General features: G+C 34.6%; 1 long non-coding RNA gene across 1 annotated transcript; it reads right to left on the reverse strand.

Moving 5' to 3' along the window:
• Positions 1–20,573: 20,573 nt before the first annotated feature.
• LOC129230670 (uncharacterized) lies at positions 20,574–23,570 on the reverse strand. The gene is made up of 3 exons (XR_008581163.1): positions 23,495–23,570; positions 22,652–22,818; positions 20,574–20,707 (listed from the first exon to the last, which is right to left on the reverse strand). It is a non-coding gene; the product is annotated as an uncharacterized LOC129230670 (long non-coding RNA).
• Between the last annotated feature and the right edge of the window lie 2,789 nt (positions 23,571–26,359).

The raw sequence follows: 26,359 nt of genomic DNA on the forward strand, positions 1-26,359 counted from the left end.
TACTTGGGAGTATAGAGTTTTTGAGGGGAAGGGGCGGGGGGTCGAGCTTTCGAAAATTTCACACTATCTTCAGAAAATTTTACTTGAGTCCATTTGCACCCCTGGGTATCTACTACAATCGCGACTTTAAGACTTAAACTTTGAAGTTACACCCTAGGTAGGACTCAAAACTCGTCTAAGATCGTCTAAAATTACCTTTTTAAAACTTCGATCAGCGTGGGAGACTCGAGTTCGATTCCTTTTCTTAACATCACGTAAAAGATGGGCCTAAACTTTAGCTTTAGGACCTCAATTCTGAAAAAATTACTCCCTCAAGGGTGGGGGGGGGAGCCCCCATTTAGCAGAGATCCCATGCCCTTTTTCCCTGTTCGCACAAACCGCTTGACACTATGACGTACGTAGTAGTTTTTAGATAAAAGTCTGCAGATAGTTTTAGATTAAAAAAAAAAAAATATCTTAAACCGATTTGAGGCAAAAAAAAATCTTTAACCTCAGCTACCCCGGCAACGCAGCTCTTAATATATGCAAAGATTTAAAAGCTACTGTTAACGTGGTTTTATGCTTTTTTGTTTGTTTGGCGAAACATTTATTATTGCCAAGGAAAAAACATCCGCTTTACTCGCAAAAGGGACAAGTTCTGTCCTCATTGGGAGAGGGTGAGAGGGTGCTCTAGCTCCGTTAGCCTGAGAACGAAGTAAAATATATAACTGTGTGAATTTGAAACTAATAACTTCAGATTAAAAAACCTTGATAACATCAGGACGAAGCTATTTCCTCCAAACCTTCCCATGGTATTGCAAATCACAAGTTCCTTAAGCATCTCCCCCCCCCCCTCCAACTCACCATTGATACGCCACAGTGTATATTTTTATTTAAATATAATGCATATTTAAATTCGGAAAAGTATTGAAGTATTTGAAATCTTTGAAATTTAGGTTTTATTTAGAGTTATTTCTGACCTCATGGAGGAGGGGAGGGGGGGGGGTTATAGCCCCTTTAACCTGGAGACGAAGTTAAATATATATGGCTGGCTTATTTTGAAAGTTATAACTTTCGAATTTAAAAATAAAATAGATTGAAAAACGAAACTATTTCCTCCAAGCCTTTCCATTCCATTGCAGAACACATTTTAATCTGTTGTAAGTTTTGACCAAATGGGAGTGTTGGTCGCTGGTAGTGGACTGTATAACTTATTTTAAGAAATAGCTGAGGCTGACACAATTGTAGTTTTGCTTGGTTTTATTGAAGAACCATTATATTGTATACATCATGCCGCCGCACTCTGGTCGTCCCAGAGACCGCAGTATAAAACTGCAATCCCAGAGGCGTTGCCACAGGAAAAGTATAAATATATAAATTTGCATATGCACAGTAAAATACAGGGAGAATCATAGGGGCTACAGCGCTACAATCTCCTAGCCCTCTCTAAAATGTAGTGTATATTTAAATTCGCACGTGCTGCAATATTAAAAGTCTCTGATATTTCGATTTTATCTAGCATAAGTTTGGACCTCAAGGGGTGGGAGTGGGGCTATAGCCCCGTTAGTCCCCTCCTTGGATCCGCCACTGGTGGTAGCTATTGCAATTAAAAAAGAATCAGAGCTGCATGTTTGATTTCAAATGAAATGTCACTTCCTGCTTGTAAAAGAGTCGGAGTCGGGAGTTGGATTTGGAGGCATCTGACTTCTGGAGTCAGAGTGGGACATTTTCGCACCGATTCCGCAGTCCTCCTGTTTCAGCTTTTGCTTGAAAATAAGAGTCGATAATGGGGCGAGTCTCATCCCGCCTTTTCTTCGACATAAAGTTTCAACGATTTTATTAGTTGTTTCAATGTCATAATTACATCTTCATAATATAGTGAGATACATTTTAAAATCTTACCTACGTTTTTTTCTAAAAATTCTATATCATTAAAAGAAAAGTTTCTTGAACATATAGATTTCCATTTTAATATTGTTGTTCAGCAAGGAGAACAAGGAAAACTATATTGAGCATAGTAAAAACATAACTTTTATTAGAAAAAAAGGAATAACAGCGTCAAATAGTACGCTTTGCAGATTACTGCAGACACGTGTTTTGGTGTTACAAGGGACGCTTTTTTCAATGCAAAAGAAATAAGCTTATGGATGAAAAGACATCAGAAAAAAGCCTTTTGTGGGATGTTTTTCATCTAAAGGCTCATTTCTTTTGCATTGAAAAAGGCGTTTCTTGTAACGCCGAAACACGTGTCTGCAGTAATCTGCAATTTATGCTGGTTGACGCTGTTATTTCTTATTTTACTTTTTATACACAAAGGTATTTATTTAACTTATTGCAGTCATTGCTTAATTTTAAACTGAAACACACCTTGATCCACCGTTTATTATTTTGTAAAGTACACTATTTCAAAAACCATTTTAAGTGAAGTATCACTTCGTTCAAAAACATCAGTTTAATATTTAAAACTTGTTTTCAAATAAAGGTCAACTCTCGATAACTCGAAGTCTTATAACTCAAAAATTCTTTTGTCTCGAAGTTTTTATTCGGCCTCAAAATGATTTAGTGTTTTCAATAGAAAGTTGTCTTTATAACTCGAATGTACTCCTTTTAAGTAGAAGTTTTTACGAGAGATTCGTTTTCATGTTATGCATAAAAATGCATTCAAATAAGAAGAAAAGTGTTGTGTTGTCCAGTAAAACATAGCTTTGCTTATAAGCTTATGTGAGGGAGGTAATTCTTTTACAACAGTGCACCTAAATGCACAGAGTGTTGTAAGATTATGTGAGAAGTATCCGATTGATCTACTTTTTGCCCTGGCTGACGACCTAAAATTTTATTTTTGATTAAGTTTTGAACGACTTAAAACTAAAGAAAAAACTGAAAAAAGTAAACTGAAAAAAGACTCAACAGGACGAAAAGACGCTTAAAATCAATACGAACTGAAATGAAGAAAAAAGAAATTAGACCTGCGACATACAAAGTTAATGACAATGTGGTAAAAATGTAAGCAATCAAAAATAACTTCCTGTTTCGAAGAATCTTAGTAAAATTTGTTCTTAGTGAAGATATTTATACGTAGTGATAATAACTATTTTTTTTTTAAATTAAGGGTTATAGTATATTCATTATGCATTTCTCCTGAAAAAGAAAATAAAAATTATTCTTCAGAAGGCTGGGAGAGGAACTTAAGATAACTCGAACCACCGATTACTCGAAGGTTTTAACCGGTCTCTTGGGACTTCGAGTAAGCGAGTATTGACTGTAGTTTACTAAGAGCAAAAACATCCCCTTTCCCTCTCCCGTTGCTTTCTTTCTATTATTTTAATTCAGGCGGATCCTAAACAGCTGAGTCTATTGTCCTCACCAGCGTGTTAGAGAGCGAAACATGGAAATTAACTTCTTTTTATTTTCCTCCAGGAGCTTTTAGAAGAACAAAATGGTGCAGTACATTTGATCTAGTGTCTACTTTGAAAATTAAATCATATCCTCATATAAATAATAGCCGATGATCTAGTAACCCGCGTGTTTCAACAATGAAACTCGCGCCACAGCATGATTATTCGACAATATGTTTTGGTAATGTTTGACAAGCAGGAAAATGCTTTATTGTGACAAGGCTGAACTCGATCCGGTAACTTAACTGTTTCACTGGTAAGACTGTCATTTCAGGGGAATGAAGAAACGAAAAAAATGGTCAACAATGAACGCTATTTACTGGAGTTTAGGGTTAATCCACTGGAGTTAGGGTTACAATTTCAGATATCAAAAAATCACCAAACAGGCAATTGCTTCGTTCAAATGTAGAAGAGTAGAAGCAATTTTCACCGTCATACCTTGACGGCTGACTTTCTAGTAAACAATAACAAAGCAACACGCTAAAAAGAAAAGAGCATGCTTTGATGGTCCCAATGGGATTGTTTCTTTTAGTCACTAAAATTAGTAGACTAAGCAAAAAAAAAAAAAAAAAGGATGACATGGATCCAAAAAATACTTTTATTTTCTGAATATTAATGTCCAATTTTTAAACAAAACTGTTTCATTGTGCGACGTCACAATCGAAGAGCGTGATTGTCTTTTCTGGCGAGATATCGCCTTTTAATGATCTTTTCACCGCGAGCAATTTATTTTCAGAAAGTAAATAAATTGTTAATTAAATAAAATGTTCATGTATCTTGATATATAAAAATATTTTGTGCGGACTTTTGTCACCATAAGGCTTTTAAACGGCTGGACCGATTTTGATCAAATTTTTTGTGTGTAATTAAATTGTGGCAAGCATGGTTTCGAAACGCGATGGAAAGAATCGGAAACGTTTTTGTTAATGAATTAATTAATTTATTTAAACATTGGACATATGTCCCAAATCATATCCCATTGGTCATATCTCCCAAATGATTAATATTTATTTTAAACTTGTTGAGCGAGAACTGAAAAATATTTACTCCGTTGCCAAAGGACAATAAGAAAGCCAGCTCTGCTTTTCGTAATGAAATTTTCTACTGTGATATGTCAATTGAGAATAGATAAAACGTAGAGACAGAGAGTGAAGCCTTCATTTCTCTCTTGAAAGCAACGATTTTAGGTTCCCAGATATATTTTAAAGTAAATTACTGGAAGGTTCATGCAAAACGTGTATTCTGTACTCGCAGTTGAACCATGTGACCGGATCGGTGCTTTAGGTTTTCCTAACCAAATGATCAAAAAGTGTCGCACCTAGCAACATTTGTTTCTCGGCTCAAATCCATCTGAGTTTTGGCACCAATGTCAAGAATACTTTAAGGATTATCAAACTAATCAGTACATTATTAAAAGAAAAGATGATGGAATTTAAAGACGAAACAAATTTTATTTTCGTCCAGATAAATTACAATAAGGTAGTTCTGTACACAAAAGATCAGTGGTGGAAGATCTTAATCTTTGGTGGAAAGAACAAATTAGGCAATATATGAAGTTTTTAATGTTTTCGTTCAAAAGATCGAACCGCTAATCGGTCGGAGTTCACATCGTTTACTGATCGGCTGGATTACAGTAACGTGGTAGCTTGGCGACTTTGGCTATAAATAGTAGAGTTGTGTGATCATTTGTTTACATTTTAAAGCTACTGCTAATATAATTCTTTGTATTTTTTGTTTATTTGGCGAAAGATTTTAAACTGCATAGAACAGATTTTCGTTTTTAAAGAGTGTTTAGTCATTTTAGTTGAAGAATGTGTTTATTTTACATCGGGAGTGGGTGTGGGGGATGAGTGATTTTCGCTTATTCAGAGAACTGTACTTACCTTTATTATTTTTCCAAGCCTTAAAAACCCTATTTTTCTAAACCTTAACCCAAGGATATCCTTTCGATTGTTTTATTCTTTTTCATATGAGCGGGATTTCCCGTTTGTTCTAGATGGGTAGTTAGTTTTTTACACTCAATATCTGAGGACAATTTTTATCCTTTGAGTATGGCTGAAGGAACAAGTCATTCAGTCCGGGAGAAAAAATAGTTAATAAAACAGCTGCTCATTGGGCATTAGATAAATCAAGTTGTAATAAATATACGCATTCTGACACCAAGCACAGCTTAAATCATTTTCCTTTTACTTATTTTTTTCAACAAAACGGTTCAAACACTTGATAGTTTATTGAATTTCTTTAACTTTTCAATTTACAAAGTTTGAACAGAACAACGTCTCTTGGGTCCTCTAGTATATATATATATATATATTAGGGTGGTCCTTATTTTCGAAGTTGTAGATACTTTACACGACGCCCCCTCAATTTGTTCCATTATACAAATAAATGATCCATGCAAAATTTTAAGTCAATCCATGAATATTAACACGTGCCCCTAGGGCCCCCTTTTTTGAGTTTTAAAGAAAAAATTGCGGATTTTCTCATTTTTATGTAAAAATATTCCTAAGTTTCATATTTAAAGTAATTTTGAACCTCAATATATGTTGCTACTTCCAGACCAACCATTCTCTCACTTTCATTCTGTAAAATTTTACATATTACATAGGGTACATGTACACCAATGGCCTTGGGACAGGCATACCGCTATTCGCGCTCGTTTCAAAGCACGCTGCAGGGGAACATTGCTTTCCACCAAGATGGACACAAGGGATTTTAAAGGCCATTAATGAATGGCCTAGGCCATTAATGAATGATTTTTGACAACAACAAATTGCCTCCTCCAGGCTTTGGGGGTGTTGATTTAGAAAATTTTCTGTGTATGTAATAGGTGTGGCAAATAGGGTCACTAGGTTTCCCTGCTATAAATATAAGTAATGAAAATTATATTTTAATTCGCTGTTCTTTAGTTATATACTTAAATGTTTATGCATTCTTATAATTTAAATTTTGAAAAATCCTCGATTACCCTGCCATAAAAATAAACTATATTTTCCATATCTCAAATATAAATTTAAAAAAATCCAGATCGGAATAATGTAAAAATCTATACTTTAAACTATCTTCTATTTCAGTACATTGTCCTTTATTATCATCAAATTCCTCTTGCAATTCACAAGATTTAAAAACCGAAATTGTTATCTATCCTAACCTGTTGAACCTTTTTTCTATATCTGGTCTACCACAATGCAAAAAAACTTGACAACTATTGAGATCTGCATGCATTTCATCAATGTTAGACAAATGCCATATTAGGGACAAAGATGCTGCTCATTTATTAACAGCCAATGTAGATGCAGTAAATTTAAATCCAAATAACCTTATGATCAATCATACATCCCTTAAGAGAGCAAGAGAAAATCTTCGAGAGGCAAAATCAGATTTCATGAATTTAAATTTATATTTTTTAGTTATTCCCTGGGATACAAAGCTATACATTCAGATGTAACTGGAAAAAAACGCCGATAGGCTTACCATGCTAGCTTCAAGTTCCAATGTTGAACAGCTACTTAGAATTTCTGAGACATTTCTTCAGTTGTATATGATATTTTAGATGATTGCTCTTTATTGCTAACTGTTCAATCTGTAGTGTTTTATACAGCGGCTTACAATACCGGCCGTATAAATTGTGCATGTAATGTTTTAGAGCAAAAGCTGAACGGTGATGTATTGCATTTGTATTGCTATCATCATGCACTCGAAATCGTACTGCAGAGTGTCTTTAAAGAAATTCTTGACTTTCTTCTTTCTAGACTCGATATTCCATTATTTAAACGCTTCAAAATTCAAAAATTACACATACCACTTAAATTCTAAAAGAAGAATTTGATGACATATTATTGTTTATAGAAAGCGGAATTAAGAAATATTACAGAGAATTATCATAACGTGTAATAATATTTCTTGGTGAAGTCCTCCCTCCTACAGGGATATGTTTTCGTCAACCTGGAGCTTATCCCTGACCGAGAAGGGTGGCAAAAGAAATTTCTTGTTTGAAAATGGATATATTTAGGAAGCAATTTTAATTGACACTACATGAAGAGATTACCCGTAAATGCTGTTTAACAGTTATATGTTGTATGAAGATATAGTTTTTCGCAGCAATCCATTGTAAGCCTTTTAAATTAATATAAAGTCTAGTGTCTAAAAAACCTACAGCGTACAAAATGTTAACAAACATGCAGCAGAAGCAGTGATCGAAAAATTCATAAATCACTTATGGTACGTAGGGATGAACTAGTAGCTTTGTCCGTATTGAATGACGGAATTAACTTTGAAGATAGGAAAAGACTACTTCTAAAAAATGCTTGCTGAATAGGAAGATCTGTGTCTGATGACTGTATAAAAAATTTCAAATAACAGTAGATGATTTGGAATACTTTCTTAGTAAAGATCTTCCTCTTTATAGAATCAATTACAAGTCAATAAAACTGTTTGATAAGTTACAAACACCAAAAGATGTTTTCTTATTTGATCCTGATTCATGGCAAAATGAAGGACGCTATTTAAAGGGAAGAGATATCGTTAAAATGCTGAAAGTTGTGAATGATACAACTGAAAGAGGAGCACAATTAATCGAAGAATTTCACAATCAATTTACCAAATATGAGTCACAAAAGCAATTTAGTATTTCACAGACACTCCAAGACTATCGAAAAAAAAAAAAAATGCACACGATTGAGATACATTGAGAAAAGCGTACGATTAAGGTCAAATTTCTAAAGCAATATTTCATTCTTATTCAATGTAAAAATCTTTAGACGATATGAAGTAATTAAAAAGATTAATTTAAGTGCTACCTCGCTGTAAAAATATTTTGCAAACATAGGAGAAACGATGTACGGGGTCTGAAATAAAAACTCGAAGATTTGTGGGAAAATTATCAAAAGTGTTAAAGTTCAACGTCCTAGGGGCACGTGTTATTATTGACCGATCGAGTTCAAATTTTGCACCGATTACTTTTTATTATAGTGTCACAAAACTAGGGGGCGTCACTTGTTGAATTCCGAATTTTTTTTTCCCATATAAATAAGGACCACTCTAATATATATATATATATATATATATATATATATATATATATATATATATATATATATATATATATGTGTGTGTGTGTGTGTGTGTGTGTGTGTGTGTGTAGCGAAATTTGGCAATTGATCAGGTCTGTAATATCTACGTCCCTGTTCGATTTAGAGCCGCTATATAAATATATATAGGGGACCCGATATAATTACTAGCTTTTACCCGCGACTTCGCTCACGTTGATGTAGTTTTTTTCAATCGAAAAAGTTAATGGTCAACTCAGGGAGAGGTCAAATAGTTACCGAAAAATTGGTTTCTCCCCAGTTTCGCCGACATTTAAAATGACTTCCCCCCTTTAATATATAAAAAGATATGATGAAAACTGAAAATCAAGGGAGGGGGGGGGGGGGGTAAATGAAATGTCGGTGAAACTAAGAAGACACCCAAAAAATCACACAACATAAATCAGGAAAACGTTCAGGAGTTGTAATGAAGTTAGTTTGGGTAATTCTCAAAAATTCCAATTCGAGTGAGGTCAACAATTCTTAAATAAGGTCAACCATTTCCTTTGTAATCCCCATCCCCGTCAAATGGTGTCCAGGCTACACCTGCTCTCTAAATTATTGTATAGCTTCTTACAGGAGAAATCGTCCCAAAATAGGGTCAACAGCCACTACAAATCCAGATTTTAATAATGTCGCATTAGACATTAGAGTGAGAACATCAAACCTTTAAAATCCCCCACGTGAAGGAAATCAACTGTTTCTTAACAACGTAAACACCAATAAAGTTCAAAGTAAATATATCGTTAAATTCAGAGTAAGCCAACATTTTTTTTTAAAGTTCCCATTTAATTGAGACAATAGTACAAAAAACTTCTCATTTCGGAAGGAGAAACATTCCCTAAAGTCTCTGTTAGAATGGTGATATCAGCGTTTTCAAATAACATCTCCCTCTAAAGATCTCCTTCATGATTAATTCCAAAAATCTTCATCAGTACAGGTCCGATAGCATAAAAAAAAAAAAAAAAAAAAAAAACAAAGGAGAAAGAATGAAAGAACAATACTTTCTATTGTCGCTATTAAAGTAGAGATATTAATTCCACAAAATCCTAATTAGCACCATTAATCCTTAAAAACACACACACACACACACACAAAAAAAAAAAAAAAGAAAGAAAGAAAGAAAGAAAAAATAAAATTAAAAGTTTCATTAAAATTTTTAAAAAATCGCCAATGCGCTAAATTAGTCGCCTGCTGAGTCTGGAGATATAAAATGGATTTGGTGGATTAATTTACATTTTAATGGCAGTTTTAATGTTATTTGAGCGTGTTGTTTCACTAATTTAGTGTATTAATTTTAACTGCAATACCCTATACATAGTATTTAATGATATTTTTACCAAAATTAGTTTGGCGAAGTTTTTACATTTTAATGCAAATTTTGTAATGGCTGTAGCGCAAAGATTTTTGAACATTCGTCCCGACCGCGTTATCAAAACTATAGTGCCTAGAAAGAGTAGTGTGCCGACCGGCGCTTTTTTCCCCGAGATTCTTGAGGACAAATTGTATGAAAACCGCTAGAGAGCAGTGCGGTCGAGGTGCACGTTCAATTTCGCGTTGTTTACATTAGTAGACGCGAGATTTTGTTACAATTTAGTTCCTCGTTTCTCTTTTTATTAACACGCTTTTATTAGCTTCACCTGTATGTGTGTATGTATGTATGTATATGTATCTTGTAACGGAATCTTGCAGCTCAAATTTCGCCCACTTCCTGCGATCAGATTCTTTTGAAATTTGGCACGCGACCTCAGACCCGATGACAATGCAATATTCTATAATCAAATTAATTAATTAACTCTTTTAATTGTCAGTTTCCTCCAATTTTAATCAATATTTTGGCATAAATCCAACAATGTGAAAAAGGAAAATTTAAAAAAAATACATTAAAAAATGCTCGCAAAAATTATTTAAAAATATCAACAAAAACCATTAATTTTTCTGTATCAGACAAAATTTGTTCCAATGTTCCAAGGTAATTAGAACATGAAATATAATTGTTTTTAACTAATTTCATGCCAAAATTTAGGTGAGCCTTCAATTGGAAATTCATTGCTGATCAGACCATTGTTGAACAAAACTTTTATTCAAATGCATCTTAAATTTTCAAAGTAATATAAATATGATTTCCGCAAACATACATCGATGACTCACAGTAGCTTCCCATCGGGATGCCCTTGTCTTAACTAAGACTTTTACGAAAAGAAGTAATTGCAATTTTGCCTGATAATTCTCCAATATAAGACTAAGAAACAGAAAAATAAAATATTAGTTTAAAAAACTAAAAAAACACGCTTTCGTAGCAAAAGGAACTGAAAAGTGAAAAATAATCTTTGGATGATAGTAGTTGACCAATCACTTAATTTTAATATAATATAAAAAAGCGTGGGGGGCTTCTTATCAGTTGTCTTGAATTTCTTCCATTTGTTGTCCAAGCAAAAATGCAAATAGACAGCACCCCACGCTTTTTTGTATTACATTAAAATTAAGTGATTGGTCAACTACTATCATCCAAAGATTATTTTTCACTTTTTAGTTCCTTTTGCTACGAAAGCGTGTTTTTTTAGTTTTTTAAACTAATATTTTATTTTTTACCTTTATTTCGTGAATATTTCATGACACAGCGTTTAAGGCTTTAAATGGAGGCATCAAATTTGAACATTAGAAGAAATAAAGCTTCATCTTGTTTCGTACCAGGGTGCAAAATTGGATACAAAACATTCAAGTTTTTAAGAATACATTTCTTTCGCTATTTTACATATGAGATAAAAGATAAAAATACATAAATACTTTTTTTTGACAGTGATAACGTCAGATTCAAAAACTACTTCTATTTCGATAATTATCGACAACAAAACCGTTTGCTGACAGGTTCTAAAGAACGTTATAAAAATAAGCAAACTAGCAGTTTGACGTTGATGAGCATTACCGAAAATTCAACAAATAATCAAGCCAGCTGTTTGCCAATTGCAGTTATTTGCAAATTAGTATGTAGTTATATATGTGATCTTTACTGTTCAGCACAAAGGTATTTATTTATCGAAACTGAATGTTTTTCGACATTTTTTTTTTGATGTAATATTAATTACAAATAAAACATGCCATACACAATGCGACTCTTTTATTATATTTTACACTATAAATTCTTTGTAAAACAAATAAAAAACATCTTATCCTATCCTAACACGTTTCTTACCTTCCAGACGCAAATGGAACATAATCTCTGCCAAATCACTTGACCGCGCAATTTCTAATGTGAAATACCGACTTGGAAAATATTACGTAAGAATGAGTTTGCCACCCCCACCCCCCAAGTAAGGGTACGTAGAGGCTTTTCCAACCCCCCTCCCCCTCGGACCCTTACGTATTTAATGAATGGCCCCTTATAGTCTACTATTTTCATTGAAGATAAAATAGCATAAGATAATTTTATATGCTTCAAAAAATAAATGAACACCCATGTAACAATTAGCACTTATTACAGAATTTGTCTTTTGCGCAGAAATAAGTTCAATCCGAAAAACGGGGCTTTTAAACTGCGAAATCAGCATGCAATCGCTGATTTAAAGCGAGTCTGATTGAGGAGCATAACGTACTCCTCGAGCGCAGCGCCATCTAGATTTTCCTCAGATCTGACCTCACTTTTTCCCCGTCGATCGGCACACTACTCTTTCTAGGCACTATATCATAACTCTGCCTATCGAATAAGTTTTTAAAATGTCATTTTGTTTTTTTTGCAATTAAATTCATTTTCTTCAACGAATGCAATCTAATTCATTATCTATTTTTGCAATTAAAAGCAGCGTAAAAATGTAAAATAATCCAAATGCTACTGGGGGTAGGGGGGCAGACTCTATTTAATAACTTTCTTTATTTATTTACCAGATTGTTGTACATAGCAAAAATACCCGGCGTTGCCTGGGTGTGTAATAATTGTGAGAAACAATATAGTTACTTTTATTCGTTTTCTTCTGCAACTGAAATAACTCAAAACGCACCGCTTTGACGTGATTGAAAATCGAGCTTTTTCCTTACCCATAAAAGTAAAACGGCAATAAATACAAAGGACGAAATAGCACTCTTTTAGAAACGAAAATACGACATTTAAAAATATACAAATTTGAGGAATTTCCAAAATATGAATTTAAATTTCACTTGTTTAAAACGATTTACCTTCTTTTTTTTTTTTTTGAACATATTCTAAAATCGTCTCTATATTGTTATTGAAGTACAAACTTTTAAAAAATGTAGCCGTCCGTAATTTCTTACAGCGATTTAAAATGTTACGAAATTTGCGGTAATCGTTTGGGATACCTTGGATAAGTCTCCCCCTCCCTACTTTGTAAAACTGTGTGTTACTAATTTTATCGAAGAGATAGTGTCGCCAAATACTGAGATACTTCTGGTGACTATGAAATAATGCTATCCGAAATGTCTCCAAAGTAAGTAGTAAAGTTTGGCAATTGTGTTTGAAATTATGCGTAAACTTGTGCTGTTTATGGATTTGATTAATTTAGTTGGCGGATCATTTTACATGTTAACAAATGATATAAGAAAGAAATAGCAAAGAAATGGCGATATTTTGGTTACATGGGAAAAACCGAGAAACAGTATTCGCGTAGTTTTTAGCTTCAAAAACAGCGACAGTTGAAAAAATTGCCACATGCCTTAGCTATTGAAATGATTCCGCAAAAAAAGTTTGGCGAGATTCCTGCTGGTCGATCAAGCACCCAGTCAACATAAATAAATTAAAAAAAAAAAACATTAATTGCCTCAAAGTTCCGTAAAACTGGAAAATAATTAGCCAAATCCATGTATTATTTGCCTATATTTTGCAAAAAATCTTACTTTAAAAATTAACTTGAGAAAAGCCTTGAACAGTCAGACGAAAAGCAAAAATAGTCAACAATACAACGCTTGTCACTATCGACAGGGAGTTGAGATGATACCCTAAATACTATATTGTGTTGAGGAAAGCCTTCGAACATGGAACTAAAAAGCTCATGACTCGTTTTCTATTCTACTTAGAAATTTGGAACAGGTGCCATCTTCAGCAGAAAAATCAGAGCTTTCAATGGACATATAATGTTAATATGTGCAAGTATTTTTTCATCCTCATTTTAAAGAATTTATACGAAAATTGGGTTTTATCGTCCCTAGGGGGGTCTTGCCCCCATAACGGGGTGAAAACTATCCTATGTGTTCTTCTGATGCATAAACTATATTATTGTAAAGTTTCATTAAAATCCATTCAGTAGTTTTTGCGTGAAAGAGTAACAAACAACCATACATCCATACAGACAAACTTCCGCATATATAATAGTAGTAAGATATATATAGGGATCTTAATGCGATTCAACTCTCCCTCAATACTAATGACTTAGTATTAAGGGGACGTTGGTTCAATTACGGGGGCGTTGGTAATATCGGAGGCCTCGATTTTAAACAACCTGCAACTATTTTTTTTTTTAATCAATCAATCTTAAGCAGACGCTATAATGCAGTTCTTAGCAGTAAACAAAATTTGTATCGGGTTTTTTCAGTTTCAAGCTTTCAGTTTCTGCAAATTATATAGTTCAGCTTTCTGTAGGTACATATTTAAATTTTTGGTTCACTCAGAGAAAATATTCAAAACGTATAAATACCTTCTTACCATTCAATACATGCTGGATAAAGAATTTTCAAATTATCAACAGTAAGTTTTCAAGAGCTGCATTCGTTTTGTCAGTATGTTTTGGTGCTTTTGTAAGTAACCGCATGCAAGTGCGTTTCACCCAGATAAAAATAGTCGCTGAATAGTAAATAGTCACTAAAGATCACTTTGGCAATTGATTGCCAAAAATTAAAGTAACTAATGCTTTTAAAGAAAATTGTTTTGTGAAAATTTTCAAAACATGCCAGCAATGTGTACTAAATTGATCCCCCCTCCCCCTCCCGGTTAATGGTTTTAGTCGGCCCTGGAGTTAAAACGAAAGTACCATATACGTCTAAATCAAATGAAGTCTGAATGTAGGGCGGGGTCATGGTAACGTGGTTGCTTGAAGAGATTGCGATAAATATTGAATTTGGCGCGCACTTTTTTATATTTTAATGGCGTTCTTTTATTATATGATAACTTTTTTATTTATTTGGTGGGTTATTTTTTATTTTAGCGGGTTAGAGTCTTTTTTTTTTTTTGCGCGGCGGGGGGGATTAATTGGACGGAATGTTTATATTTTAATGAAATTTTTGAAATGGCGGCGGAGCTAAGATTTCTGTAAAACTTGCCACTATCACGTTACCGTAACTCTGCTTGGGTTAGATAGTAAGATACGTATACATTGACGATATAATGGATTTATCGCTATGGGAAACATGTCTTAGCTGACGACATTCTACAACTGTATGGAAATCATAGTATTTAGCGCCATATTTCGTCTGAGTTACATGGAAATTACTTCATTGGCGATTCCATGCATTAGTTTGTCACTTTATTGGGCTTTTAAGAAAAACAAAGACATTAAACAATATTAAAAGTTTCATTCCGTTGTCAAAATTGAATAGAGTACGCAATTAAAAGCCATTTAAGCACAAAAGAACGCGTGAAAAACATTAGAGGCTTTATTAAGATGCAAAATTAAAGCTTGAAGAGCAAACACAGCGGTGACGCAAAGAATATTTTTCTATAATTGGCAAGGTGAAATAATAAAAAAAGTCGCCAAGCGTCAAAGTGCCCATATTCGAGGGTAGTTCAAAAGTTTTTAGACTTCACTATAAAGAATAAATTTATTTACAAAAATTGCTTGTTACTTTTCGAAATACAACCCTTTGGCTGCAATACACTTGTCCATTCGGGCAAACTAGTCTTTAAATGCTGATGACCACTCATCTTTACTTAACTGGATATTCACTGCCAAACTTGCTTCCTCGCATTATATTTTTAATTTTGGTTAACAGAAAAAAGTCGCAGGGTGCAGGATGTGGCGAGTAGGAAGGGTGTGGTAGGGTATTGATACCTCCTGCTTCAAGATGATCCTTAGTTCTCTGTGCAGAATGCGCCGAAGCATTGTCGTGGTGCAGGATCAATCCATGCGTTCTGCGTTTGGTCCTTTTTTGACGCCACTACTCCAGAACTTCTGGCAAACGGTTACATTCCAGTTTGCTGTAACTGTTCTTCTGTCTTCCATCACTATGGTAACAATATACCTTGAGTATGAAAAAAATGTTGCCACCATTCGCTTTTCGACACTTCTTGTACTTTTGACCATGGTTGGCGGCGTATCATCTGGAAAGCACCAGATCATGAACTGGCGCTTTGTTTCTGGCTAAAAATAGTAAATACACGTTTCGTCACCTGTAACTATATTCCAGACACCTCTGTCTTTGCCATCGTTGATTTTTTTTCCCATCATGTGGCACCATTCCATGCGAACCTTTTTTCGGGCGTCACTCAGTGCATGAGGGATCCATCTTGAGCAACGCTTTCGCAGCAAAAGGCGATCGTGCAATACAGCATTGACACTCCCAGAACTGATCTTTGTTTCCAATTGCAAAAATGTTTGAAATCAGATGCAGAGTTAAGATATTGAAAGTTTGAAACGAAAAAAAATGAGCCAAAAAATACAAAATTTAACTTTTTACTCGTATATGGGCTCTAGGTTCCCCAACTTATATTTAGGGAAATAATCTATATTGAAAGATATTACTAACCCAAAAAAAATTGACATTCGTGCGACCAAAACGCAAGGAGATATGCTAGGGTAAAATTTTAAGGGACCATACAAAAGATGAGATTGGAACTTATCACGCTTTCAGAAGAATGGCAGGTTGTAGGAGTGAAAAAGAAAAAAAGTACTTATATTTTTCATTGCTGCTGAAAAATAAATGCAAATGTCATGCCACGAAGCTCAAAAACACACTACAAAACTCGTTTAATTTGAAAAAACGCATTCTAATGCACAAATATAATTTAACTTTAAATCCTTGTTAATCGCTATATTTTCCACTAAAATATGTTATTGACGGCGAATGTAAAATGAAATAAGTCACAAAACGCTGAGTTTCATGTGTCGGTGAATATTGGTCATACAAATGTCAAACTTTTTGTGTTAGAAATATTTTTCAATGTAGATTATTTCACTAAGTTTTGGGTTGGAGACCTAGGGCCCGTATAAAAAGCTAAACTTTATTTTTTGACTCAATTTTTTTTCGCTCCAAATTTTCAATATCTTAGTTCTGCATCTGATTTTCAACATTTTTGGAAATTGAAAGGCATCAAGGACTAACAGTTGCAAAAATATAGGTCTTGCAGGTTAAACGGGAACATCTTGTATATATAGCGCCCGGGTTGTTTGCAAATGCATGTGTAACTGCATACTTTTGCTTTTTTTTGACGTTAATGCATATAACTGCATTAAAATGGTGAATTTTCAAAATAGCTGCTTATTACTGCATTTCTCACTCCATTTTAGTTTTTTTTTCACAAAAGAAATAATAATAATAATAATAAAAACATCACCTATATTACTCTTCATAAAGAACAAAATAATCGTCAAATTGTTAGTGGATCTGATTAACTGACAGAGAAGTTGAAAAGCAGCAGTATATAAAGTCATGACTTAGATCAATCATTTCTACCATCAAATGCAAAAATAACTATGAAAGTAAAGTGAAATATTTGTTTCATCTTCTTTAGTTTCTTCAAGGCTGATTAGTGAAAATGGCTGCTTATTTAAATCATAATTTATGGAAGGAAACTTGCAAAAGAGAAGAAAAAATAATGGCTAGTTTCGAAAAAATTAAGTAAGCCAGATGTATTTCATTTTATTTCCTTTTAAATAAATATTCATAAAGAACGAACTATGCTATTTTTATATTCCATAAATGCATCTCCATTAAAAAAAAATCATTGTATTGAACTACTAGAAAGCTCAGAAAGCAGTTCTTCTTACATTATAAAATCCTTATTGATGAATTTATAAGAGCAGAAGTTATTTATGAGCACCTGAGCTTTTCTCTACAAGAAACTGCCATTCAACATAGTCAGAATGAATTTTCGCCTTCGTTGAACCCACGGATCAATCCAGATATCAAAACCATTTTTTAAAAATTCAGTGTTTTGCAAAAACGGATACAAGGGAAGGGAGAGATCCTTGATCCGAGATGCAGGAACTCTCCTTCGGCATTTTTCGATACTGAAGTTTCCAAAACGTAATTTTAGACGATCTTTAATAATGTTACGAAAAAAAAAAAGAATCTCCCTCAGAATTTTTTCAGAATTGTAGTCTTGAAAACGCTATTGCATGGCACCTTTGATGACGCTAAGATAAGGGTTGGGGTTCAGCACACTACTAGTTCCAAAAAAGCCAAGGATTCGGACAGTTTAGAGGAGACCATATTGCAACATTGATGTTCTTTCTCCTTTTCTCAGTTTAAAAAATAATTTTTTAATGATACCTAAAGTTCCTTGTGCGATATGTGCGCATGTTCGTACTTTATCATTTGATCAAGTTGGTCTTTCATTTCAAAAATTCAGAATGTCCCCCCCTCTAATTCGGGGTCCCTCTGGTAGCTCTTTACAGACTTCCACTCGCGTCCTCCTATTCATCAGTCAATTGCTTGGGAACTCACTTGACATGAACTTGGTGATATTTCAAGTCAGCAATTAATTCTTGGCAGAGCCATTATAAGACGTTCAATGCATCAGCAACTATTCCTATTCCTATTCAGAGTCACAACTGACTACAACTGTATTTATGTCCCGGACTGCATACTAAGTGCCTTGCCTCCATTATTTTATATACCGATAGATGGCAGCACCATCACCGGATCGAACAGTTAATGAGAATTTAGAACTAGTCCAGGAGCTAATAGCTACCTGGTGCTAGCACCCCCAGACGTATCGTTTCACTAGGAGGACATTGAGACCACGAGCATATTTAACGTCGCCCAGTCCCCTTTAATGACGACGGTGGGTCTTCGACCATCAAGGTTCGGACCCAGGACCCTCCGGCCCCGAATCCGACACTCTTCCGATCGGGCTACCACGGCCCACGCATCAGCAACTCTGAACTCTTTTCGAATAAATTCAGCGCGTTCTTTTTCACCAAGTAACAGGCCAACATTTACCCAGAAACCTTCATGAAATAAAAACTACTCTGGAGGAGGAGTTGAGTCCAACTTGCTCAAGCACTCCTGAAATCATTTGTTAATAGCATGACAACTCGTTATGGTTGCTGTATATCTGTCGGAAACGAACTAAGCGGGGAATTCAACTGAAACGCGTTCGATCGAATCAGGAACGGTCGAAATTCTCCTTCGAATTCGAACGTTTTCGGAATCGTTCGAATTTTGCACTTCAACTTGCTTTTTGACGTTCGATCGAAACGCGTAGGGTTGCAATCGAATGTTTTCCTCGCTCGACGTTTCGTCATATGGCCGGAAGTTTGAGGCAGCCAATCACAAAATTGAATGAGGGAATGAAGTTACCTGTAACTGCAGCTGTTGTCCTTGTTTACGTTTGTCATGTCATTCTCGTTTCGTGTGTTTATTTTTCCGGATATCTGCAAGTTATCTTTTAGTGATAAATACAAATCTGAAAAAAGACACACACACATTTTTTTTTCTAGAAAGCTACCGAAACTTTATAACCATAACCATTTATTTGTGTGGTTCTTTTTCTTCTTAGAATAAAAAAATTTGTTTTAATTTCATGAAGTTAAAATGTATTGTAATTTTAAATTTTCATGGTTCATTGTAAATCGCAAAAAAATATATTGATCTTACTTTTTCCATGTAACTTGCATCACAAACAATTGTTGCTTTTATTGGTTTTTAGTTATAATAATAGCTTAGCTCAATACATTTTGCTTTAAGTTGAATTTTTAGAAGTATATTGAAGGGGGGGGGGGGGGTAACCGCAGCTCAGATGCAATTTTATTTTCACAAAGCACAATTTGTCAACGGAAAATCATGGACTTGAAAACTCTGAATATTACAGATACCCAGGACATAAACTTTGAAACAAAAAATCTTTTCAATCATATTTTGATTGTTCAGTGGTGTATTACATCCATTAAAAGCAACAGCATAGTTGAAATATTGAAATTTAATGAATAGTTATTAATTGCAAAGTATTGATTTATTTTTACACTTATGATATGTATGTTTTCTGTATAAAAGTAACCTCTTAAATAATTAGAACTTCATTTTATCATTGGATTTAATATTTTTACGAAACAAATTACAGTTAAGTGTTCAGTATTCTGTAGATATTTAATGTTGTTAAATTTCTTTTTACTGATTTATTTTTTTATAAGAAACATTACTTTAAAAAAAAGAGAGAACGTTTGGTTAAGAAAATGACAAAAAATGCAATTTACGAGTAGCAGTATAATTGAAAGAAAGATGCAATGAATAACCAAGTACGGCAAAACAATATAAAAAAATATTTTAACCTTGAAATATTTCCTGCTTTTTTGTAAATAGCATTACAACTTTTTTTTTTTTTTGAGCAATCACGATTGCTTTTTTGTTCTCACTTGACTGTTTTTGGCGTCCTGTGATTTTATCTTCCCACCGCCTCCCTCTGCCAGCACCACCGTCGAATGGCCTCACGATGCTGCTCCTCCAGCAAAAAACGTCTCCAGGTTGCGTCCATATCCTACACACACACACGCATGCCTACACAACACACACTTACACGCATGCCTACACAACACACACTTACACGCATGCCTACACAACACACACTTACACGCATACCCACACACTCATGCCTGCACACAGACAAATACCCACACACACATGCCTGCACACACGTAAAAAATATGTGATTGCGAAAAACATAATTTGAATTCAAGATGTCAAAATTCAATTTTTTTTTTTTAATCAGTCTTCAAAGAAATTACACTCCTCCCTCTTCCTCCAAAAAAAAAAAAAAGTTCCTGTAATGAGCCATGCAATGTTTCATTAAACAATAACTACCATTAATTTTAAATTTATCAAAATTATATAAACTTATCAATTGTGCATCGTTAACATTGTTTTCAATAAAACAAAACATTTATTACAAGTACAAACTCATTTATTGCAGATTTGTGCTACACAATTTCTAACATTATTTGCTTTCACAAATGCAGAATTATAAGTTTAATTTGCTGGCATCATCAGTATCTTTGGCACTCATACTTGGAGATCAAATGTAATAATCGTAGGTACAACCTGACCATCTTTCAACAACACCAATTATTTGCAGTTATTGTCAGAGACCTAAATTACAAAAGAAGGATAAGAGTATCAATGCATTATCAAAAATATGTAACACACAAGGCCGTCCACAGAGATTTTGGGTCCCATCACAAAATGAGTTTTCCGCCCCCCCCCCCCCTTCATATTGTTTACTTCTATATTCCAAGCCAAGTTTTGAAAATATTGGGCCCCTATCGGGCGCGGGTGTCCCTTCCCTCTCCTGTGCACACTCCTGGTAACAAATAAACTTTTTATTGAGTACACTATCAGGAATCCCGTCATAAACATACACGTCAAAACAAAAAAATTACCTACGGTAGGATACTTGACTAGATTTTTTCTTGGCAACAGGAAAATAAGCTGACAGCAAGCGAAATAAGCAGTTCAAAGCACTGTGTCAAGGTTTGAAGAGATATTATGCGTTTTACTTTAAATACATAGTTAATTTGTCAAACTGCTGCATGTTTTTTTTTTGCGATAATTTTTTTAATTAATGATTTCAATTTTACAAGCAGCAGTCTGTAGTAAATGTGTTAGAATGGAATGTGCCAGCCAATAACTCAAAAACAATTTTCAATCTCTTCTGATTCGCCAAGTAGGTAGCTATAATTTCTGTAAGTTACCACCCATTGGCCAGGGCTAAGGCAGAAATACATGAAATACACCGCCAGCTCCGTCATTCCAGCCGAGGACTGCAGTTTTGTGCTTATTAGCACTCAGTTTGTGTGGCACTCTTGGCTTCCTTAAGAGGTTTTCCACCTCCAGCTCAGTCACTTCCTATGCCGGGCTGTTGAGTGCTAATAAGCACGAAACTGCAGTCCTCGGCTGGAATGACTGAGCTGGAGGTGTATTTCAGGTAGCTATAGTTCGGCCAAACCTAACCTGGCAACGATGCAATACTGAGATAGGATCTGTCTAGCCTTCACAATACTGCCAAGTTAGGTTTGCCCCAACTGTAGTAAGTATAACATTTTATCTGCTAACTCGATTTTTCTACCGAACCTCATTACTTGACTCTGAAGAAAGAAAACAAACTTATCCGTGAAAAATATATATTTCAGAAAGTTATATGAATTAGTTTGAATATATTAATCAATAATTTCAAAAATAGTGTCGTAAAATGAATCATAATAGATATAATCGAGCTGTATCTCGATATAAGGTCACCCTTCCGGACTGTTTGAAACTGATCTTAGAAGTGGGTGACCTTATAAACAATTCATATTCATTTGTCTACAGTTTCTTTTAAGCTTAATATATTCGTATACCTAGTGCTGTACCCAGTATTCAGTATATTGTTGCTCAGAGCAACAGTGAGCTATCTAATTCCAGAAATAACACTACGGTTGCTCTGAGGTGACGATATGCTCACTGGCCCCTAAAATTTAATGGCGCAGTCTGCGCTATGACACCCCTGTTTAAAGTATATGCTCAGTGCTGGCCTGATCAGAAAAACCTCGGACTTGTAACTGGAGGTTTCCCGAGTTCACTGATGGTGACTGGGGCATGTTAAATATGCTGTGGTCACAAAGTCCTCGAAGTGAAACGATACTTCTGATGGTGGTGGACCAGGGATTGCTCAATTTCTGGTACAACAAGGTTAATCAAAGAAAAGCCAAATAAAAAGCAGCTTTGAAATTGATCTCCTCAGCATTGGAAATCTCAAAGTAACAGGTCAAGCACCAGTTCTACAAATATACTTGTTCCAACATGTCACATAGGTGACTTAAGAAAAAAAAAGTCTAGGTGACAAGTTGTTTTAGAGCAAGACTCTTTCAGATTTTTCCTATTAACTCGGATAAATAATTTGTTGGTAGTGTACAATTTTTTTCTGGTTACCAAGAGTTCACAATTTTTGTCGGACTCTGCACATGCACTGTACGTTATATATACTATATTAATTTTACATGCATATGTAACACATCATGTTTTGTACTCACAATTTGATATTCACAGCAAATTTACCTCTTCTGTTCAAGTAGGGAACCCAGTAGGTACTTGCACCTTTGTTTGATCAGTTGCATTCCGTCCGTCATTTTCAAATTTCTTGGGAACTGAAACTTTTGGAAGAATTCCATTCTCCTACCCCCCTTGGAAGATTCCAGCGTTGAGAAGGTGCAAGAGGACAGCATCTGGAATGTCAAAGAAATTGCTAAGAATAATATGATTCAAAGTTCTCAAAATAATGTATTTTTTAATGAAGAATAATAGTTTTTTATTCATTTTCTTAAAAAATATATATATTATACTCATTTATACAAATAACAAGCATTTAAACGCTTGGAAGAGGGGAGGGGGAGGGAGGAGCAATATACAAAACTGTTGTCTTGAAAACCCAAGTAGTTTAACTAAACCTAGATGCTTCAATTTGTTTATTGAAATCTAATCAGTTACAAGAAGCAAGTTTTTATAGACATAGTTGTTATTCATAAAATTTTAAATAAATTAAAAAAAATACTAGTATTTTCAGTAATAAGCAATATCTTTTAATTAACCTTAGATGTAAGAAGTAAAAGAATTTTCGGAAGTAGATATATTCATTAAATAAAGTAACAATTCATTAAATAATTTCATAAAATAATCAAGACTCAATGCTGTCATATGTTACATTTACTTCGTAATTAGAGGAACTTTTATAAAGTAGCTTCTTGGCAAACAAATTTTGATTTAATTTTGGAAGCTTGTCACGATGTTAACAAGTTTAAAAAAAGGATGAATGTTCGAACTAGATAAAACGTAATTTTAAGCAGCAATCATCGTTACAGAAGTCATAAAAGTATTTATTTGTAATAAAAATGTAACACTCACCTGCAAATCAACTGCGGATGCGAATATAGCAAAATATTTGTCATCGGCGATAGCGATTTCTGGCCGCTGCACTCGTACGCCATTGCTGGAAGATAAACAAAAATCAATCGAATCTTCCCAATCGTTCGAATCCAACCACTCGGATGGGTCACGTGGTACAAAACGTTCGAATCGTTTCAGTTGAAGCCGGAGTCGCTGCTTTTGATCGAAGCGTTCGATGGAAAAGGGGAAAACGTTCGAAAAATGTTTCAGTTGAATCTGCCCCTAATTCCTTTTTCCAATCAATCAACCTGAATTTTGGACCGGATTGGGCTCTTGATCATTACTCCTGCTAATGAATGACATTTCAATTGTTGTTTTGTACACATTATTGTCACACAATAAACTACTTCTATACTTGACTTCGTTCATTTCTGTCCAATATTTCTGAAGATAATTGGGAAAATATTTTTCGTCTCTTAATTTTGTCCACCATTGCAGATACATAGCTCATTGCTAATAATTTCAAATATACCAGGAATTTTCTTTGTGCTGCTACCAAATTTCGCCTGAAATTGCGTTTTTAGTAAAAATGTCTTTTGAAATAGCGTCTAAAATGAGATACCGAATACAGTGTCAGTTTGGCATACATTTCAAAATATTAAAAATATACCTACATATACTTCTGCTCCTCCTTTACAATCATTCGGACGCTCCTGATCCTAAGAGCTCATGAAAAGTGATTGGTGGTGCATATTACTATTTCACGTCCAACTTGACGGCCAATTAAAGGTCTTCATGTCATTGTTATCTTGGCGATTGCGACATTTACGACACCACACATCGTTTTCTGAACCAAAAAAAACTTGTACATTATTGAATTTTGATTAAACGATATTATAATAATAAATTAAAATTATCTGAGAAAACATTTCTCACATTTTGATAAAGTAACTCTTGGTAATTCAGTAAAAATTCTGTTCAAAAGAAAGAAAGAAAAGAACCAATAGTATCGCTTGCCGCTCCCTCCGCCCGTCTTCTTCCTATTTTTTTTCCTTTTCCTGTGCCCCCCCCCCCCTCATTGCCATATGTCTACTAATGCGCAATATGCTTCAAAAATCATACCAATACAGATTTTTTGTCGAAAATTTATGAACCTCTCCCGAAACAAAATCCTGGCTACGGCCTTGACTGCTAGCAGTTTTTTTGGATATTTTCTACACATGAATATGCAGGTTAATGTTCCTCGCAAACTGGTCGGTAGGCTCGATTTTTCAATTCTTAGCTGTTTTGGTTTCAATATGAATGAAATATTCAGGGATCAACTTTCCGAAATAATATGCGCGAAAGTGTCTATTTTTCATGTTAAATTACTCTTGTAGAACATTTATCCTTCTTAGTGCTTTGGGAAACACACTTTTCAAAAAGGAAGGGGTAAATTATACCTGAACAAGATTTTCAAATCCAGAAAAAGGAAACTCATTATTAATTTAATTAATGCGTTGCACATCAGGAATTTTCGTAAAATAAATGTTTCAGGTTGGTGACGAAAGTGAACCATTCAAAGAACTTTAACATTCAATAGTTTTTTTCTTCTACACGACATCGAGTCTTTCCAAATTCCGTGTACTTCAGTTAACGAGAGACAAAACAATAAGAATGATATTAAAATGTTTTTAATTGAGATTTTTCTTAGACTTTATTTCTTGTTCATTGTAGGTCTGCAAACCCAAGAATAGAATGCTGTATACCTTTTCAAGCCTTTGACACAACAGTATCTGTAAATAAGAATGTTTGTCATAGTGGCGACCATTTACCGTCTGACAGTTACTTGAATGTTGAACTCAGTACGGATTCCATCAAGTCTAATTTACAAACAACGACAAGTCCTCCTCAAACTGCAAAGAAATGTTTTCACTTCAACCCCACAATTTTGGTTCAGCCTCCTTGCATTCCTACTCACTGCATTCCTCCCATAGGAGATCAATGCACAGTTTCAATCCAGAAACCTGAACCCTGTGACAAAACTGGAGTCTTCCAGACTAGTCAGCCGTTGCGAATTCAACAGAATCTACACCATTGCTACAATACGTTTAATCCTACAGCTGCAACTGTTTTCGGACAACAACAGAAAACTGAAGCTCTCCAACCTGAGAGATGTATTACGAGGACTCCATTATTGACCACTGTGACAATTTCCCCGAAGACGTCTTCGGGAAATGAGAAGAGGTTCCAGGTTTTCTCAAACCGAAATGGACAGTTTTGCTCTCGTTTAATACCCGAGTTGTTTGCAGGACGGAAGTGTCCACCAATGAAAAATGATAAGTTTCCTAGAAATATTAACATTGTGATAAATGGGAGGAATTTACCAACTGTGTTTAGTTAAGTATAACATAAAATTATTAAACACTCATGCATTTAATTTTTAAGTAGGTTATATAAATCCTTTCTGTCGAACACTTGCAAAGACAGAACCTAGTAAATAAGACTCTAGACTCTGAGTCGGACGGCTCCAGTTTTGGAGCATAACGCCTGCAATGCTATAAATATGGCAACAAAATGCCGGCCAACGCCAGCAATGTTATAAATACCAGCAATGTTATAAATGCCAGCCACGTCATAAATGCCAGTAATGTTATAAATGCATTCCAAGCTAGGAAAGTACCTATACTGAGGAATACATTGAGTCAAGATTGAATGCAAAGTATATGATGTCATTAGTTCCTTTATTATTATTGGGTTGTTCGGAAACTAATTTCCTTTTTTCCGACAGGCTTGTATTTTTTCACACCAAACTTCACACTTACGCCATATAATCGTTACATATTTTGAAAGTTTATAATAAGGCTTACTTGTGGAAAAGTCCCTTTGAATCTATGTAGTACT

This window comes from Uloborus diversus, chromosome 9 (assembly GCF_026930045.1).
Source record: "Uloborus diversus isolate 005 chromosome 9, Udiv.v.3.1, whole genome shotgun sequence".
In the NCBI taxonomy this organism is placed as follows: domain Eukaryota; kingdom Metazoa; phylum Arthropoda; class Arachnida; order Araneae; family Uloboridae; genus Uloborus; species Uloborus diversus.